Source organism: Eumetopias jubatus, unplaced genomic scaffold, assembly GCF_037043125.1.
Source record: "Eumetopias jubatus isolate StellerSeaLion01/CBP00866 unplaced genomic scaffold, mEumJub1_p1.0 scaffold_10, whole genome shotgun sequence".
Classification (NCBI taxonomy): Eukaryota; Metazoa; Chordata; class Mammalia; order Carnivora; family Otariidae; genus Eumetopias; species Eumetopias jubatus.
This window is the reverse complement of record NW_028274816.1, coordinates 47,504,316-47,524,974: the sequence shown is the minus strand read 5'-3', so window position 1 is coordinate 47,524,974 and position 20,659 is coordinate 47,504,316. Positions and strand designations below refer to the sequence as shown.

Sequence of the window (20,659 nt, the reverse complement as noted above, 5' to 3'; positions counted from 1 at the left end):
CACCTCTGTCAGGGTCCTCTCTTCGTGACCCTGAGCCTCAGTTTCCTCTTCTGGAAACTGGAAATCCTGATGCCCACATCCTCTGGTGGCTGGGTGGTGTCAGAGAGCTCTGATATGTGGGGTCCATGCCCCTGGCTTGGGGTTTATTTTGTCTGAGCATTCACCAAGGCCAAGGCCTGGGTTTTCTATACACCGGCGACCCTAAGCTCCCTTCCACACAGACGCGAGGCCAGGAGGGAGCCAGAGACCCCGACCAGAGGCCTCAGGGCCTAGGAAATGGTGAGGAGACAGAATCGGGATTTCCCTTCCCTGTTTGCTCGGCACTTGCCCCTCCCAGAGCAAACAAAGGGAGGGTGGCCGGCCGGGAGGAAGCCAGGCCAGTTCTTGCACTGTGGCTGTGATATGACAGGCCACCTGGGTCTGGGGACATCAAACTGGTGTCTGTCTGTCCACACAGCAGAACACAGAAAGGGCTGCTTGATGCCCGCCTGCCCAGGGCATAGGGAAGGAGGACCCAGGGGACCCAGAGAGGGTTTCCCGTGGCTTGCGGAAGAGACCTGGACCCTTACAGGCCAGGCCCAGGCCCCAGGGCCCTTCCCAGGCACCCCCACATCCATACCTTCCAGTTTTCTCCTCCTTCTGTCCCTACAGGGCCGGACTTCCAGGGCAAGGACCAGGGACCAGGCCCTCCCCTCCCCCCAGGAGTTCCGGCCCGACCAAAGAGTCACAACCTTGTGGCCAGAATTGTATGTCCGGCCGGAGTCGTGTTCCCCTCCGACCAGCTGTTCCTGGGAGAAGAGATGGAGTGGGGGTGGGGCGCCCACACCCAGCGGAGGCTGAAGTCAGCCGTCCTGCCTTTCCCTCTCGACCACCCTAGGCCTCCGCTGGTGCATCTCTCCGGTTGGTCGGCAGCCGGCCACGATGTAGCTTCTGTCCGTCCTCACGAATCCCCCAGAACCGCACCCCCAAGCCCAGGGGTCACCCCCAAGGGACCAAATCTGGGCTGTTTTCCAGCCCTCTTCTTCCCGCCCTGCTCTTAGAAGCTACAACCCAGGAGACCCGTCGTCCTTCTGGGAGGTTCTCTCCGCCTCCAGGATGCCCCAGTTTCTGGCTCCCCTCCTACCTCACTGGCAGCACCAGCTCACCTTTTTATGCACAACCCTCTCTGTTCCCTGGTCTGTAGAAACTGGTATTCTTCATGGCTTAGGACTGGGCACCATTCTCTTCCTTTCCCATTTTTATTACATGATAATCGATACATACTAAAAAGTGTCTGCATCATAGACTTGAGTTATAAAGCCTAACAATAAAGTGAGCCCATAGCCCCCCCCACCCAGTTTGAGAACCAGCACATCCCTCGTGAGTACCCCTGTGACTACCTTGGGCCCCTCCCCTGCCCCACCCCACTTCCCTTCCAGAATTCTCCATCACCCCTCACTTGACAGTCCTCATTCCCTCACATTTTTAACCGTTTTTTCAAATCCCATTGGTATGCATCCCTAAACAATACATTTTTTAGTTTTACTTGCTCTCGAGCTTTATGCAGCGGAACCACGCTGTGTGTCATCTGCGACTTGCTCTCCTCGCTCAACACGATTTCTCAGATTCAGCCACCCAGTATGGACAGCAGGCTGTTTCTGGCTTTCGGCTCTGATGACTAAAGCTGCTGGGTGCGTTTTTTGGGGGGAACTCCCCAGTTAGCCAGCGTCCCACTGTTGGCCCGGCCCCCCTATGCCTCCCCTGGGCGTGTGTGTCTCTGGGCGCTCGGGTCGGTTCTGCGGATCTTCCATCCAGCCCTGGGTCTGAGATGTTGCCTTCATGACTTGAGCGTTAAAGGAAGTCTTGATGTGTGGTGAGCAAGGCTTCCCGTCTCATTCCTCTTGGACCAGAGTCAGCTTGTCAAGTTCCAAAGGGGGGAAAAAAATCAACAATGGGAACTTGATTGTTACACTATAACCAACAATTGGGGGGTATCTTTGCAACACTGAGTTTTCTGACATGTCCACACGGGGTCACTCTCCAATATTTAGGGAGGTTTTAATGTCACTCTGGGTGTTGAGGAATTTTTCTTAATTGGGGCAAAATACACATAAAAGTTACCATCAGAACCATTTCTGGGTGTGAAGTTCAGTGGTGTCAAGTAAACTCAGAGTTGTGTGTAGGCATCACCACCATGAGTTACATACTTTCGAGAAATAATTCTTCTTGGGAAGTTCTTTCTTACCTTTTTTACCAGTTTTACTGAGAAGTAACTGACGTACATCACTGTGTAATTTAAGATGTACAACATGATGGTCTGACATATCTGTTGTGAAATGATCACCACACTAGGTTCGGCTAATGTTCTTCTTCTCATGGAGAGACAGTAAAAAGAAAAGAGGGGTGCCTGGGTGGCTCAGTTGGTTGAGCGTCTGGCTTTGGCTCAGGTCATGATCTCAGGGTCCCAGGATCGAGTCCCACATCGAGCCCCTCATGCAGCCCTGCATCAGGCTCCATGCTTTGCGCTCAGAGGGGAGTCTCCTTCGCCCCCACTCCGTCCCCTTGCTCACACTCTCTCTCTTGTTGTCTCTCAAATAAATAAATTAAACCTTAAAAAAAAGAAGAAGAAGAAAAGAAAGGAAAATAATTTTCTCCTTGTGGTGAGAACTCTTAGGATCTACTCTCTTAACAACTTTCCTGTCTATCACAAAGCGTATTTACTATGGTTGTCACGTTGTTCCTTGCATCTCTAGCGCATAGTTATCTGATAACTGGAATTTTATAACTTTGGACCCCTTCCTTCAATTCTCCCTTCCCTCACTTTCATATCTTCTGCTAGATTTTTTCCCTTGGTACTTCATGTTTACAAAAGATCTTTTTGTGACAGAGAATACACACAGGAAAGGGCATAAAATATAAATGTATGGCTTAAGGGGCGCCTGGTGGCTCAGTCGGGTAAGCGTCCGACTGTTGATTTCGACTCAGGTCATGATCTCAGGGTCGTGGGATGGAGCCCTGCATCGGGCTCTGCACTGAGCAGGGAGTCTGCTGGAGATTCTCTCTCTACCCCTTCCTCCACCTCCCCCCCAGCTTTCGTGCACACGTGCACGTGCTGTCTCTCTAAAACATAAAATTAAAAATAAAATATAAATGCATGGCTTAATATATAATTATAAAGGAAAAACCCACAGACCTACCATCCAGGCCAAGAAAAAGCATGTTGCCAGCACCCCCAGAAGCCACAAATGCCTTCTCACTCAAACCCCTTCTCCCCACAAATAAAATCTGACCTCTCTGAAAATCCCTTCCTTGGCTTTTCTTTAGTTTTACCACTTAGGCACATATTCCCTGAAGCCCTAGTTTAGTTTTGACTATTTCTGAGCTTTATACAAGTAGAATAACACACTTTGAAGTCTTTTATGTTTGGCTTTTTTTCATTTAACATTATGTTTGTGAGTCATTCACCTTATCGTGTACAGCTGAAATTGGTTCATTTTTAATATCATATAGTATTGATATGGTGCTGATAAAATAAATTGTGGTTAAATACCACCACTTATCAATTATGTTGATGGATATTTGAGGGCTTCTCAGTTTGGGCTATTGAAAATAGTGCTGCTATGAACATTGGTTCACGTGTCTCCTTGCATTGCTCTCTGTTGGACATCAAGCATCCATCCATCCAACCCTGGGTGTTTCGGAGCTTCCTTGGTCTACTGGTCTATCCCTCTGCAAAATCCACACTACCTTAATTATATATACTTAATTATCCTGATTATATTTATGGCTTTATAATTAGTCTTGATGTATCTGGGATGGAAAGTCCTCCCATCTTGCTCTTCTTTAAGAGTCTCTTGGCTTTTGGGGCGCCTGGGTGGCTCAGTTGGTTGAGTCTCTGCCTTCGGCTCAGGTCATGATCCCAGGGTCCTGGGATCGAGCCCCGCATCGGGCTCCCTGCTCGGCGGGAAGCCTGCTTCTCCCTCTCCCACTCCCCCTGCTTGTGTTTCTTCTCTCGCTGTGTCTCTCTCTGTCAAAGAAATAAACAAAATCTTAAAAAAGAGTCTCTTGGCTTTTGTGTTAGATGCTTTCCTCAACTGTGCATGATCCTTGCTTATCAGTTCATATTTAGGAGTGGGGCCCAGCGTGAGGCTCAGCCTATGATTTGACACTGAAGGGGGAGTGGAAGATTTAAATAAAATGTTTTGCTGAAACACATCAAGAGTTTCTACTTAGGAAAACGGGTTGGAGATGAGCCTACAGAACCTCCAGATGGACAGGTCCAGTAGGCAGCTGGACAAACAGAGGTCAGGGCTGGCCTGGGCATCCCCAGGCATGTTGGTGGAGGTCACCCACCCCAAGTCATCTAGCTGTCAAGATGTCCCTCACCTCACCTGGAACATCTGTTCCCAGAACCCACAGGATTCTTGTCACTGCACAGGATTGTTGTCTTCAAGAAACATCAAGGTTGGCTTAAGATTCTTTTTTTTTTTTTTAAGATATTATTTATTTATTTGACAGAGAGAGACACAGCGAGAGAGGGAACACAAGCAGGGGGAGTGGGAGAGGGAGAAGCAGGCTTCCCATGGAGCAGGGAGCCTGATGCGGGGCTCGATCCCAGGACCCTGGGATCATGACCTGAGCCGAAGGCAGACGTTTAACCGAATGAGCCACCCAGGTGCCCCAGTTGGCTTAAGATTCTGTCTTAGGGGTTGAACTACGTGGGGAATTGGGCTTGCGGTCAGCGTTGTTTATACCTTTCTCGATCTCTGCCTTTGCAGACAGATTTCTGACTAAGGTTCATGGTTGGTGTCGGGGCTGTGGAGAGAAGGAAACTCATCAGAACCTAATGTCCTTGGAAACATGGGAGGGGCTGGTGTGTGAAAATGAAATCTCGGGGCAAGGCCACCTAAGAGCACCCCATGTGAGGCCCCGTCCGTTGTTTCTCCATCCTAAAAGCTCTATGGTTGAAAACCACCTGCCTCTTGTCCATTATTTCTGCCTTCCCTTCATTCAGGGGAGCAGCAGGGTCCTGAGACTGCCCACTGGCATCTCCTTCCAGGCGGGATGTGATGGTGGGTTGAGGAGTCCAGATTTTGTGTACTTTCTGTAGTATTTTTCCACTTGAAGATTTGGCATACAGATAGAATCTATGCTGACTGTTCCATTTTCTACTCCTACGTGGGTGCTCAAGAGAGTGTGGGCTTATGTATTTCTGACAAATAATAAGCAATAGTGTGATATTTGCATTCCCCAGATACTTCAAGATTTCCTGACGGTATCTATCTGTTTCCAATGAACTGTGACTTCTGATTTCTTCTCGGAGCGTGCCCACGTGGGGCTGGGAAATCTTGACTTCTTACCAAATCTCTCCCACACTCTCAGTGTGCGTAAGGTTTCTTCCCCAGCGTGTCTGATTTTAGCAAATTCCTTCCCACACTCTCCACCGTGGAAAGTCCCGAATTCTCTGATGTCCCCACTTTCCATTCCTTGCCTACATCCTGAGAGTCCTCCCTTTGGGCAAGACCGAGTTCCATTTCTACAAAACAGATGTGCGCCAGGTTAAAACCAGCTGCCGTGAGGCAAGCTGGACAGTTCCCTGCCGGCCACCCTCCACCTTTACCTCCCAGTCAGAGCTGTGGGGGTCCTCCGTTTCTCATGAACTTCTCTGCTTTGTTCAGCGTCTTGGATGAAAGTGTCATTGCTGTTCCTGCCACAGCAAAGACACCCAGCCCAAGACTATGACCTGCCCCTAAACTTGGGCTCTCTGGGGAGGAAGCCTGGCGTACCTTGAGTTGCCCGCGGATCGGCACCTTGACAAAAACAGGGCAGGAGGGAGGAAGAGGGTTGTTTTGTTTTGTTTTGGTCTGGTTTGGTTTGGTTTCATTTTGCATGTTGTCAATCAGAAACTCCCAAAGATTTCTTCCTTCTCCCCAGCACCTAGTTTTCTGTTTTGCCTTCTAATTTTATATATTTTATTCCCACTCTAGAAACCAAAAAGAGGGGCCCAAAACCCAGTCTAAGAAAAAGTGGCCTGTGCTGCTTCTCAAAACCAGAAAAATCGCATTTTTTCTGACCATTTGGGTTCATTGCTGCAAGGAGTTCCCGGGACCAAGTACAACATTTTCCGTAGGACTCATAGCTGCTTTGGGAGTGACCAGCAACACCCCGTGGAAGGTCCATCTGTGTTTTTCCCCGGGACTGGGAACTCTTCAAGGGAACTTCCAGATTGGAGGCTTCCTTTCAGCAGCGATGATGGGGAGTCTTCTGATAAACTGCAGTGATGTTCTAGGCTGTCCCCCTACCCACTGACACACACATTGTCGGCTGCTCTTCTGGAAAATGGGGATCAAGCTGCCGACAGAGACACAATCCCTGTAGTCCGTGAGTTTACAGCCTTCCCCTGTGAAGTTTGGCAAACGTGATTGCCCACCTCAAGGGGTTTTGAGAGATGATGATAAGATATCTGATAAGTGAAATGCTTAGCCTGGGCTCGAGCACACAGTGAATGCCCAATCGATGTTTTAGTTTTTATTATATGTTCCGGGGCGGGGTGGTGGTGGTGGTGGTGGTGTTTGAATGAGCATCTGGGGATCATGATTTCAACAACCACACTCCCAAGATGCTGGAGAACAGGTGCTAGGGAAATAGGGCAAGGAGCAATGTAAGAATTCTAGAATGCTGGTCACGTCCCCATGGAGGTTGGGTTTAGCTCGGAGTGTTTTTCCACATCACTTATTAGGCAAATTCTTAAAATGAGAAGGTGATGCAAGCTTGCAGAGGCCAAGGGAGAAACTGGAAGGATTTCATTTTGCTCCGCCTCCATTTTGGAGGGCCCTCCAAACAAGGCAGCTTTGGTAGGGTTGTTTTTTTGTTTGCTTGTTTGTTTCTGTTTTATGTATTGGGATTACGCACCCTTTTGGGGGGGTTTTATTTAAAAATATATATTTTTTAAAGTTAAGTATGGTTAACTTAATAGGAAACAACTGTCCTCACCCCTGCAAACCTGAGGAGAGGAGGGACAGAAGGGGGGAAGCCGGCTGCACAAGCAGACGCTCAGGCCGCTAGAGGAACAGAGAGCTCTGGGTGGGACACGGCTCTCCGAGGGGCCCACTGCCACTGATGAGGTTCGCAGATCCACACGACAAGCCCCCTGGGGCCACTCTCAGCTCTTTTGTTCGCTGAGCAAAACACTACCTATTCTGGGGCACCAGAATTCCGTCTGCCTTCAGCTCTGGTCAGGATCCCAGGGTCCTGGGATCGAGCCCCGCGTCGGGCTCCCTGCTCCGCGGGAAGCCTGCTTCTCCCTCTCCCACTCCCCCGGCTTGTGTTCCCTCTCTCTCTGTCAAATAAATAAATGAAATCTTTTTAAAAAAATAATTCACTAGTCAAAGAAGAAACCATAAGAGAAATTAGAAAATATACAGAACTAACAATAATGAAAATGCCACATATAAAAACCCGAAAGAAAATTATAGCCTTAAATGCTATTTAATGAAGTCAGCAACCAAATTAAAAGATGGAAAAGAGATAGGAAAATAAATCCTGAGACTATATGAGAAAGGAAATAATAAAGGTAAGAGAAGAAAATTAAAATAGAAAACCAGGATACAATAGAGAAGATTAAAAGTCACAAGTTCGTTCTTGAAAAAGATAAAATGACAAAACTTTGGAAAGATTGATTAGGGAAAAAACAAAGAGAGAAGGCACAAACATTCCAAATTAAAAATTAGTACAAGGAACAAAGATACAGATGCTACAGTTATTAAAATGACAGGGTATATTATGGCCAACTTTTTGTCAACATATTTGATAACTTAGATGCAATGGACTAATTTCCAGGAAAAAACTATAATTCAATAACAAATACAAAATATAGCGGTGCCTGGGTGGCTCGGTCAGTTAGGCAGCCAACTCTTGGTTTCAGCTTAGGTTGTGATCTCAGGGTTGTGTGATCGGGCCCCAGGTCAGGCTCCATGCTTAGCACGGAATCTGCTTCAGATTCTCTCTCTCTCTCCCTCTGCCCCATCCCCCCCCCCAGATAAATGAATAAATCTTGAAAAAAAAGAAATACAAAATATAAATGGTCATATAACAAGTAAATGAAATAAATTTAATTACTGGTGAAAATTTTTAAATTAAAAATAAGTTTAGGGGGGCGCCTGGGTGGCTCAGTCGGTTAAACATCTGCCTTCAGCTCAGGTCATGATCCCAAGGTCCTGGGATCAAGCCCCGCATTGGGCTGCCTGCTCAGTGGAGCCTGCTTCTTCCTCTCTCTCTGCCTGCCTCTCTGCCTACTTTTGCTCTCTCTCTCTCTCTCTCTGTCAAATAAATAAATAAAATCTTTGAAAAAAAAATAAGTTTAGGGGCATCTGGATGGCTCAGTTGGTTGTGTCTGCCTTCGGCTCAGGTCACGATCCCGGGATCCTGGGATCCAGTCCCGCATCTGGCTCCTGCTCAGCATGGAGTCTGCTTCTCCCTCTCCTCTACCCCTCCCCCTGCTTGTGCTCTGTCTCTCTCACTCTCTCAAATAAATAAATAAAATCTTTTAAAAAAAAGAACTTACTTTAAAAAAAAAAAAGTTTAATTACTGGCGCTGCTCCCTGAACTCTCCCATCAGACCACACACCCAAAAACACAGGCCAAATGGTTTTTAACAGTGAGTTCTGCCAAACATACTAGGAAAAAGTAATTCCAATTTTATACAAACTATTTTCCAGAAAGAAAAGCGAAGAGGCTCTCCCAACTCACTTTATTTATTTTTTTCAAGATTTTATTTATTTATTTATTTATTTGACAGAGAGAGAGACAGTGAGAGAGGGAACACAAGCAGGGGGAGTGGGAGAGGGAGAAGCAGGCCTCCTGCTGAGCAGACAGCCCGATGCGGGGCTCAATCCCAGGACCCTGGGATCATGACCTGAGCTGAAGGCAGACGCTTAAGGACAGAGCCACCCAGGCACCCCTCTCCCAACTCATTTTATAAGGCTAGCATTACCTTGATACTAAAATATGCAATCTCATATGAGAAAGGAAAATTACACTCATAAGCATAGATGCAAAAAATCCCAAACAAAATATGAGCAGACTGAATCCTGCAGTTGGGTTTATGCTATGAATGCAAGGATGGTTTAACAAAGAAAATTGATAAATGTAATTCAATATATTAAGAGATCAAAAGATGCAAAAAAAAAAGCATTCCAAAAAATTCTACCTTGATTCATGATTAAAAACTCATAGTAATATGGAAATAGAAAAGCACCTCCTTTAACTGATGAATGATATACACACTGTAAGTGTTAAACCAAAAGGAAAACTCCTAGAAAGTAGAATACAAGACACAATGGATAGTAAAAGATAAGAAAATTAGAGGATAATTCCAGAAATTCCAAAAAAAGAGAAAACAGAAAACACAGTAGTGAAGAAATTATTAAAGAAATATTACAAGAAAAATCCCACAACTGAAAATTGGAAGGGACCTACAGAGTGTGGAGCACAACTGTTAAAATACAATAATGATACTTCAGAACATGAGTTCTAAAAGTTTCCAGAAAGAAAAAAAAAAAATACAGTTGAAGGATTATAGTTGGAAGAACACCAAACTATCAATCAGTAGGAAATGGGATTAGACATTTTCAGACATATGATGTCTCACAAAATTGCCTCCCAAGCACTCTTTCTCAAGAAGCTTCTAGAAGATAGTTCCACCAAAAAACAAGGGAATAAACCCGGAGGGAGAAAATGGGGGAATCAACCTAGCAAGATGGTGAAGGGGGAAGTCCCAGTGAGAGAATTCTGCAGCCTGTGAAAGAGAAGCCAATCCAGATTGGAGCAGAAGAACAGAGATGTTGGAGGTTAAATGATTCAAAGGGGGAAAAAAGGCAAATGTTAACTCCAGTTATAAAGAAAAACAAAAAGCTTGCATGGGGACAAGATGTAAATCACAGCACACTACATAGCTCAGCTCTGACTAACATTTTTCCAATCATAATCATAGAATCATTGAATGTTGTTTTCATAAAGATTATGAAATAACAGCCCTGGGAGGTTGGATGGAAGGGAAGGATATTGGTGTGTGGGAAAGGATGTGTGTAGTATGTAATTATATGTGTAAGAGCTAATTCATCATCATCCAGTAAAAAGTCAATGGGTAATATATACAGCTAAAAAAATCAAGACTGCATAAACTTTCTATTGGTAAACATGAAGATTAAAACAGAAGTGTCCACTAAAAGAGAGTGGTTGATTCTGGAGAGTAGAATCAAGGATGAGAAGGCATGAGGTGGAGAAGACAACTACATGCCGAATTATTTTATCTTGTCTACTATGTGTATGTATAACTTTGATCAACATAAAAATTTAAAAGGTCTGCATTTGTTCAGCCCAATAATTTTAATTCTAAGAATCCATGTGATGGAACTATTAATAATGTACATAAATATTATTATGCATTTTTTAAACTTCTCTGGTCATAATACTCTGTCTTTTCACCCATGCACTCATGGAAGCTTCCTCCCGCGATCCGTGAATAGAGAAACAAAGCTTCTCTTTCCTTTCACTGGGATGTGGGAGATGGTGAGAGGGAAGCAATGGGGGAAGGGCAAGTGTAGTGGGTCGAGGGAGAGGGACCTGAGGTGGAGCCTCAGAGCAGAAACATGGGATGAAGGCAGAGCACATTGTTCCATGTCCCTCCTCAAACATCTGGGTGGTGGGGGGTTGTTTGGGGACCCAGGAAGGAGAAGGATTTCTACCCAAAAGGAGTAAGGCACTTGACAGAAGAAAGAGCTAGAAGGCCCTACTGACAGAGTCAACATCTGGATGTTCCCTGAACTCTTCAAAGAACTTCACAGCACTGACGCCTGGGTGGCTCAGTGGGTTGAGCATCATCAGATTCTTGGTTTCAGCTCAGGTCACGATCTCAGGGTCACAAGATCGAGCCCCAAATGGGGCTCCGTGCTCAGCGAGGAGTCTGCTTGAGATTCTCGCTTTCCCTCTCCCTTCCCCCCTGCTTGGGCTCACCCTCTCTCTTTATCTCTCTCTCTCAAATAAATAAATAAAATCTTAAAAAAAAAAAAACTTTACAGCATTTCATGTGAGCAGGAAATACATCCAGACTTTAACTTCCTTTTTCTGCACCATAGAGAGGAATAGGAAAAGGGTGTAGGATGCAGAGCATTGGCCATTATTTGAGAAGACGAACCCAGCTCTCTTCCATGGTGTTAACAGCGTGTCTACACATGCCATCCCTCAGGGTTCTGGGGCAGAGCTTGGCCCGCGCCCACCACAGCACTTGCACGCCCAAGGCTGGATTGTTTTTCTCTCTCTGCTCCCCCCACCTCCATTTAACTTGGCAAATCCCTCCACTTGATTCGTGATTCATTCATTCCACAAATATTTTGTTAAAATCCTGGAGATACAACAGGAAATCAGTTCCCTGCATTCAAGAAAGCTATAATGAAATCGTTATCGTTATTGTTAGCATATATTGAGAATTTACCGAACACTTGGTGAAACTTCTATTGAACATGAGAAATCACAGAAGTCAGTGGACATTTAATAGGGGATTAACTGAGAATTCTAGAATGAAAAAATAAACCCTCATTTTGGGGAAGGAGAATGGAGAAGGAAGGACAACACTGGAGTCCCCAGAAATGCTCCGGAACAGTGAAGAAAGAACAGTCAGAAGTCAGATATTGCCACATCCTGGAAATAGCACTTAGCAAATGAGGACATTTCATAAAGTGATTTCTTGTCCTAATTCTGCCTGACTCATCCTGGCAAACTTAACTTATCCACTCACCTCTCTGTCACTCTGTTTCCCACATTTGTGTCCTTAACCTAGTCTCAGCTCAGGCGGCGTGGGTCTAGGTACAGTGAAAATAAAGTAGTGTACCTAAAAGGGCGTTGGGATTGCAAAACACCTCTTAAATGGGGAAGAAGGTTTTTAAAAGTCCCTCCTAGGGGTGCCTGGGTGGCTCAGTCGGTTGGGCAACCGATCCTTGATTTCAGCTCAGGTCATGATCTCAGGGTCCTGAGACCAAGCCCCACCTCCTGCTCTATGCTGGGCGTGGAGCCTGCTGAAGATTCTCCTCTCTCTCCCCTCCTCTGCCACCCAAAGAAAAAGATATTTTCTGGGCGCCTGGGTGGCTCAGTTGGTTAAGCAACTGCCTTCGGCTCAGGTCATGATCCTGGAGTCCTGGGTTCTAGTCCCGCATCGGGCTCCCTGCTCGGCGGGGAGTCTGCTTCTCCCTCGGCCCCTCCCCCTTCTCATGCTCTCTCTCTCTATCGCATTCTCTCTCTCAAATAAATAAATAAAATCTTTTAAAAAAAAAGAAGAAAAAGATTTTTTTTTTAAAAAGTCCCTCCCAACACGGCTGAGTTCCTCTGTCCTCCAGGTACCTTCTTTCTTGAACTCCCCTTCACAGGTTCCACCATCAGCCGGGAGGGGGGTGGCGGGTCCACCACCAGCAGGGGGGCTGCCCGGGTCACTAGCCTTGTGGATGGTGCTTCCTTGAGCAGACACTCTGCAGGGGAGAATCAACACGTTTCCTGCTTTCAAGGTGGCAACCAGGAGGCAGCATCATGATCAGGGAGCACCGACCAAGAAGGAGGCAGGGGAACTAGAATTTCTGTCTGTTTGAATCGGGTCTTAGAAGCACTTCGAATATGAGAGAACACTTCCTCAGTGTTTCACATTGGCCCCGACTTCACTATAACCCGGGGGGTCCCAGAGGTCTGCTCTTGCATCCCAGGAGAGCCCTGAGGCTGGGGCTTTGCGTCCTTGGCCTATGGCTACACCCCGGCGATGTGCCCCACTTCCGGCACAGCTCTGGTCCTACGCAAGGTTCTCTACAGTCGGGAATGAGCTAGACTTGCAGAGAATCTCATCCTTGGATGCACGTGAAAATCCTCAGGGGAGCCTTTAACACTCTGGCCTCAGGGTGTTAAAATCAGACTCTCTGGGAGGAAGGGAGCTCTTGCATCAGGAGGTTTCACCCACCCCCCCCACCCCACCCCCACCACCCCCAGTGATTCTAACATGAAGCCAAGAGTGAGAACCACCGAGAGGTAGAGCCCATCGAACTTTCATGTGCACACGCATTGCCTGGGGGTCTTGACAAAACGCAGATTTTGATTCAGCAGGTTTGGTTTGGGGGCCTGAGATTCCACTTTCCTAACAAGCTCCCAAGCGACGCTGATGCTGCTGGTACCTGGACCGCGGTGGCAGAGGGGAGCTGGAACTCAGGCGACAGGGCTCGTGGTTCTTGCGCCCTCTGGTGGTCAAAACCTCCCTAGCCGCACCCAGCGGAGAAGAACGGATGTTGGAAGCCTCCTCCAATAAATTGAACGTCTAGAGTATTTCTAGATTCTTCCCCAGAGCCTGGCCACTGACGTCTTCATTTCAGCGTTGCAATAACCTGCGTGCAAACCTGTCTGGACTCCTGACCTACAAAACTGCGAAGTAATAAATGGGTGTTGTTTAAGCTTGTAAATTTGTGGTAATTTGTTATGCAGCAATAGAAAAGTAATACAGGAAGTTTTATAGGCTTTACGGTAATAGGCCAAGTGAGACTCTCAAGCCCACAGGCTTGGCATATTGGCCCTGCACAATGTCTTTCATGGATCCATTCCCAGTCTCCCACTCAATGGGAGAAGAGGGAGAAAGGATTGTTGTTTTTTTTTACTTTATTTACTTATTTGAGAGAGAGAGAGGAGAGGACGGGGCAGAGGGAAAGGGAGAGGGAGAGAGAAACCCAAGCAGACTCCACACTCAGCATGGAGCCCAACAAGGGGCCCGGCATGGGGGTGCTCCATCCCATGACCCTAAGGTCAGACCAGAGCCAAAACCAAGAGCCGGACACTCAACTGCACCACCCAGGTGCCTGATTGTATTTCTTATTTATCAGCATTACACCTGCTGTCTTATTTCTCACAACTACACACTTCTGTTCACCTTATGAGCTCTGTGTCACTGACATGAAAGCTCAAGGATGGCGTGGGGGCTAGTTTGCTCTCTGTGGCAGACCGTATTTTCCAAAGATGAATCCCATCCTACGTGGCCTTCTTACAAAATGATCTTCTTATGATGGAGACACTCCTCCATCAAGATGCGGGATCTACATTCCCTCCCCGAGTCCAGTGGGCCCAAGACTATGGTAAGGATGACACTAGAAGTCTTTTGAGGCTAAGTCACAAAAGGCAGTACACCCTGCCTCAGTTCCTCTCAGGATGCTCATCCCTGGAGCCCAGGCACCATGCTGTGAGGAAGCTCTAGCAGCCACATAAAAGGGCTGCCGGTAGGTGTCCTGGCCACAGCGCCCCCGCTGGGAGGAAGCATCAATTGCAGACATGTGAATGAGAGAACCTGGAGAGGGTTCCAGCTCCCAGTCTTTAGGCTGCCCCAGCTGATGCTGAGTGCAGCCGACATAAGCCATAAGCCAACCCTACTGAGTAACTCCAGCCGACATGAGCCAACCTCCCTGTCCAAACTGCAGATCTGTAAGCAATACAAAGGTTGTTTTACGCCACTAAACTTTGTCTTATTGTTATGGGGTCATAGGTAACTGGAACACTCTCAGGCTCTCCCCTGGGGACAATACTCTGAATTTGACCAGGTGTGGGGTGGCGGTGAGGAACATCTGGTTTCAATTAATTACAGGCCAGTTACCTATTTTTCATTATTTACTATTTTTACAGGGCCACCTCATTAGAAATTAAGTTCAGTGCTTATAAACTATCAGGAAATCGGCCCTAATGTGTTTTAGAATGATTGGCATTTTTATAACTTTTCTTCTTTGCCATTTAATTCATTGAAAAGTTTATCTCCTTAAATAGTTCTCAAGAATAGGTATTTTCCAGGTGCCTAGGTGGCTCGGTCGGTTGGGCATCTGCCTTCGGCTCAGGTCATGATCCAGGGTCCTGGGATGGAGCCCCGCATCGGGCTCGCCGCTCAGTGGGGAGCCTGCTTCTTCCTCGCCCTTGTTGCTTCCCCTGCTGTGCTCTCTCTCTCTCTCTGACAAATAAATAAAATCTTAAAAAAAAAAAAGAATAGGTATTTTCCTGCAGATTCTTCCTTTCCTGTGGAAGGCCAACTTCTAAGAGGGCGTGCAATGCCCACCCCCACCTGTCATTGGTGTAATTACCTTCCTTGAGGGTGGACGTGACCTTGTGACTGGCTTCTAATGAATAGAACATGGCAAAGGTGATGTGATGTCGCTCCCGTGATTAGATTACAGATATTGCAACTTCTGTCTTGCTAGCAGACTCTCTCAAGTGCCTTCTTGGCTTAAACACTTTGATGATACAGCTACCACACTGGAGAGAAGGACCCAAAGGCAGCCTCCGGCTGACAGCCAATGAAGAACTGAAGCTCTTAGTCCGACAGCCCAGGAGAAAAGAATGAACCAGAAAGTGGCTCCTTCCTGGTTGAGCCAAGAGAGGAGACATCAGCCCTGGCTGGCAACTCCATTGCAGCTGCAGGAGACACCCAGAGCAGGGCACCCAGCTAAGCCATGCCGGGACTCCTGACCCACAGAACCTGGGGGAATAATACACATGTGTTGTTCTAGCCATTAAGTCTTGGGGTAATTTGTTACACAGCAGTAGACAACACCACCCTTCCTCTCACTGCCTGCCTGTCATCTCTTTAGCAGAATCCCCAGTCACTCTCAGCCTAAACATGTGCCCACACTGACCACAGAACAGACCACGCCAAGCATGCGGGCCTGCATCTAAGTGAAGGGAGTATTCAGTTCCACACCGGCCACGTGGCTTCTTTCCTGTGTGTCTCTATCTGTGGACAGGAACACCAACTCTCTTCATCACCCCTATAAATCTTCTCCCCTGGAGCCTGGATTGGATTCAGGTAAAAGCCTCAGACACACGCTCCATCCCTGAATATTGCAAATTCACGCTCTCCCCCGCTGGGCCAGGCTAAGCTCAGACTCCGCAAAACACACGTGGCTTCCTCAGGATGTACTGGCTCTTCCTGTGGCAGGAAGAATCATTTCCTCCAAGTCAAGGGCTTACTTTCATTTGAGCTCCGGCCTCTCCTTCTCTGGCAGTGCTGGACCTCAGATCAGAAGCCACTTAACGCTCCTCAGCGTTTGCATCTGAGAAGTCTTGCCGGTACAGTTGATTGATTAGAGCATCCAGAGGGCAGCAGGAGCAGCAGCGGATTTCTGGGCTGAGTTTCGTCAGAAGAAGAACATTTTAAGGCAGATGAATGGCAGCTGGGGCCACTTGGGTATCCCTGCCTGGCCTCCCCACACCCACATCCACCCGCGTATATATCGTATAGAAGTTGTTTTCCCCACAAAGGTTGCCTTCAAACCCTTGACCTTTCCTTTTGTCTTCACACACGTTTTAAATTTGCATTCTGTAAACCAAAACCAAACACCACACACCCAGAAAAACAGACCTGTTTCCCAGGACTTTTGGGTTCACATCTTCCATGGTTTTCAGAGCCAAAGAATATGTTTTCTAGATTCTGGAGCCAGGCATACTTGAGTTACCACCCCACATTATGAATAAAGATTTAGCAAGGCTAGTTAGGTAACCACCCTGGAGACGGCAGACAGTGCGATCAGAGCCGAGTGGCCTCTCACCCTGGGGAGAGACTGCAGACAGTCTCCTTCTTGGAGAAACGTCCATTGCACCTTGCTCTACGGGGACATGCTCTGAGTGAGTTTTCCTGTGAGAAATAAGAAAAATGGGAGGCACGCCCTTGTGTAAGTTCCTACTTTTGAGTGTGGGCCTGACTTCGTGTCTTGCTTCTAACCAATGGACTATGGCAAATGTGAAGGGATGCCACTTCCATGATTAGGTTACAAAAGACTGTGACTTCTGTCTTAATGGCAGCCTCTTTCAATTGCTGGCTTGCACGCTTGGATGACGCAAGCTGCCATGCTGGAGTATGTAGAAAGCGGCACTCCAGAGGAGGGTAGGACATAGAGAGCCATCCTCTCAAATCAGGATCCATTGCAAATGATGCAGAGGCCCAAACATAAGGCATGGGAATCCATGCAATACATAAGTTAGCATGGAAAAGTATTTTTAAAGATTAATCTCAGCTTTGGGGTGGTCTTTCTATGTATGATGTCAGGAACATAAAGCCATAAATAAAACACAAATAGAATGCTAAAAATAATAGCTCTTCATATAACAAAGGGTTAGTTTTCCACATATATAAAGAACTCCTCAAAATCAATAAGAAAAAACAACAATCTAGTTTAAAAATGGGCAAAGACTATGATGAGATAGTTCATAGGAAAGGTAAATCTAAGGTCTCTTAGACGTAAAAAACCCACTCAAGTGCCCTCATCTTGAGAGAAAATGCCAATGGTCTTCTACATACATGCACTGTTTTCCATGACAAGTTATGGTTCAGAGAAGGCAGGACACCACAACCTCACCAACTGCACACCTAAGGCCAGATGACATTTTTGCTTTTGGCTCCCCCTGCTATCACTTTTAGCCTCGTGACCTCTTTATTTACTGTATCGTCCATTTATTTATTCATTCGGAAGATTTTTCTTGTGGCCATCGTGTGTCTTGGCATTGAGCAAGGTCTGGGGTTGCGTCAATGAGTAAGCTATGTTCCTTGTGCTGAGCGAACTAATATTATGAAATATTTCTTCCTGCAAGCAGAATTCATTGAGCACCCTTGAGCAAAACCTTTTATAGCTAAGTATAGGTTTTCACAAATGCTGTAAATTACCTTCCACCTTCCTGTCCCCCCTATGTTGTAGCTAGCAGTCTGAAGGACGGAGAAATTGGGTGACCTGGCCATTTCACAGTTTATATGGATTCAAATCAGACCTAGGAGACTCAAAACCCCTTATTCTTCAGCATTTGCCAATACCGGATGAAACCTTGGCCTTGACTCACTCTGGACGATCCATACGCCCCAGGGCTAGAGACCCAGGCCTGGATAGAAGCCATCCCACACAGGGAACCCAAACCAGGGCAGGCAGGGAGAATTATTCCCTAGTGTTTTCCTTTTACCCACTTTCCGCCCAGCCGGCTGTCAGTACCTGCCCCTCTGGTATGCACAACTTCCTCGGGGTCCTCTTCAGGCTGATTCCATTCAAGGACTCTGCTGCTCCTGTTAATAAATTTGAGCAATATTTTGGATTCGGTGGATCCTTCAGCATCAACTTTTTCCTTTGAGAATCCCACAAGAAAGGATAACAGCTAATGGCATTTCTCTAGTGCTTTAGAGTTTACAAAGTGGTCTCACATACAGGACCCTAGTGAACCCACATCTGAGACATGAGGAGCCTAAAGCCTAGAGGGAAAATTGTGGCCTAGGGGAAAGTTAAGTCCAGAATTAGAACCCAAATCTTTAGACTTTTCTGTAACAAAAAGTTACATGTTTCCATGGAAGAAGATCTGTGAGAGAGAGTTTTGGGAACGATGTCAGGAGATCAGCAAGGTGTGTGACAAGAGGGGGTGAGGGGTTCTGTAGAAAAGGGGGAATTTTATAAGTTAGTAGACATTTTGCGGGAGAATGAATGAAAAACTAAGTACAGAGGGAGGAAATATCAAGACACATGTGTAAAATGATGGGAGGGAGAGATGAGATTATCAGAGAGAATGAGGGCACGGTTCTCAGAGACTCATCTACACCGATCAAGAAGGGGGGCCAGGAGCACTCTATTGCCGTGTCCAGAACAGAGCATAAACGTTTGGAAGCGGGTAAGCTAGACCTCAGACCAATTCTGCCTTATTAACCACGTGCCATCAGGCCACTCTCTTAATCTATCACTTAGTCTCTTCGACTAGGAAATGGACATCATTCCGAAGGTCAGCGCCGAAGATCAAGTTCTAGAACGTCCATTAAAATACTTTGTGAGCAATCGAACATGTGTAAGTGTCAGGATTCTAATCATAATTTCCCTGAAAAATCTTCCTAATTCCTTTCCAACTCATTCATGTAAACATCTCATTTAAAATCCACTGCATGGGGCGCCTGGGTGGCTCAGATGGTTAAGCGTCTGCCTTCGGCTCAGGTCATGATCCCAGGGTCCTGGGATCAAGTCCTGCATCAGGCTCCCTGCTCAGTGGGGAGCCTCTCTCTCTCTCTGTCTCTTATGAATAAATAAATAAAATCTTTAAAAAAAAAATCCGCTGCATGGATCTTGCGGTGGTTTATTCCACTACACTAGAGCTAGCTTCCTCAGAAGCCCTCGCCCTGCATGCTTTGGGGTTAGACTTGGCCAGGGAAGCACTTGGCATGAGATTTGGTTGGCGGAAGTGAAGCAGTTGTGGAAGGTCCGGTTCTTTTTTTTCTTTTTTTTTTTTAAGATTTATTTATTTATTTGGGAAAGAGAGCATGCAAGCAGGGGGAAGGCAGAGGGAGAGAGAGAATCCTCAAGCAGAGTCCTCGCTGAGCGCAGAGCCTCACATGGGGCTCGATCCCAGGACCCTGAAATCATGACCTGAGCCGAAATCAACAGCCTGACCCTTAACCTACTGAGCCCCCCACCCAGGCGCCCCAAGTTCCGATTCTTATGAGCAATCCCTTACCCCAGCATCCTCAGAGTGGTTCTGCTTCCCTGGCTGAATTCAGACAGATAGACAGTGCTGGTACGGTGAGTGGTTCCAGGGAACAGAATCTGAAGGATAGGAATCTGGACCGGGTTCTCTGATGTGACCAGGTTCAACTGCATTCACGCCCCTGTTTCTGATGGTGGAGGAGACAATGGTTGTCTGTGGTGGGCCGTGGCACACCGGTGACTAAAGTTATTATTGCCTGTTGTAATGTCTGACGTTAAGCATCGATTGCCAAGGCCTCCATTTCAAAAGACATCCACTCCAGATAAACATATTAAAAGCTGCATGACACAGTTACTAGTAAAATAAGCAGCTAAGGAACTAGGCACCCCCACACCCATGAAGTTCTCCTTTCCGCAGACACTGGGTAGCCATGAAAACTGGCATTCCTTGGGGTGCCTGGGTGGCTCAGTCGGTTGGGCATCTGACTCTTGGTTCTGGCTCAAGTCATGATCTCAGGGTTGTGAGATCGAGCCCCGTGTTGGGCTCCCTGCCCAGTGCAGAGTCTGCTTAAAGATTCTCTCTGTCTATCCCACTCCGTGCACACGCTCTCTCTCTCTCCCTCTAAAATAAATACATCTTAAAAAAAAAAAAAAGAATGACTGATGCTTCTTAAGTGACCCTGCCTCCAGTCTCCCGTGACCTGATTCGCACTCTTACGCTTCAAATTATAGAGTGACCTCATGAAACCCCAGAGACCCCATCCTCAGACCCTAATAAAGGCAGAGCCCCAGGTCTGTGTTCTGTCTGTGACCTTGCTCTGTGGCCCCGGCATGCTGAGACTTGTAATTAGTCTTGTTTTTCAAAATGCCTCGATGGTTTTCCCCAAAGTGCATCCTGAAATCAAAGTAACAACATCCAGTCCAGCCACAACATTGGCCCTCCTGGGGGAAATGTCTGGGGCTCCCTACAAGTAATATGGGCCTGGCGAGAGCCTCGGGTGTTCCTAGCTGAGAACATTACCTTCGACAGGCTGGGACCAACACGACACCTGTAATCAAGATACCTGTACTGAAGCGTCTCTGAGGTAAGGTTCTAGATGAACCAACCATATAGTTGCTGCCATAGATCATTTTAGTGAAAATTTAAAAGGTTGGTTGGTTGCTTGCTTTGAAGTACAGAAAGAAGA

At 46.8% G+C, this 20,659-nt stretch overlaps 1 long non-coding RNA gene across 1 annotated transcript; it reads right to left on the bottom strand.

Moving 5' to 3' along the window:
• Positions 1 to 1,406: 1,406 nt before the first annotated feature.
• LOC114224433 (uncharacterized) lies at positions 1,407 to 16,728 on the bottom strand. Its single transcript, XR_015769379.1, has 5 exons — positions 16,394 to 16,728; positions 16,003 to 16,159; positions 13,185 to 15,511; positions 12,373 to 12,497; positions 1,407 to 4,006 (listed from the first exon to the last, which is right to left on the bottom strand). It is a non-coding gene; the product is annotated as an uncharacterized LOC114224433 (long non-coding RNA).
• Between the last annotated feature and the right edge of the window lie 3,931 nt (positions 16,729 to 20,659).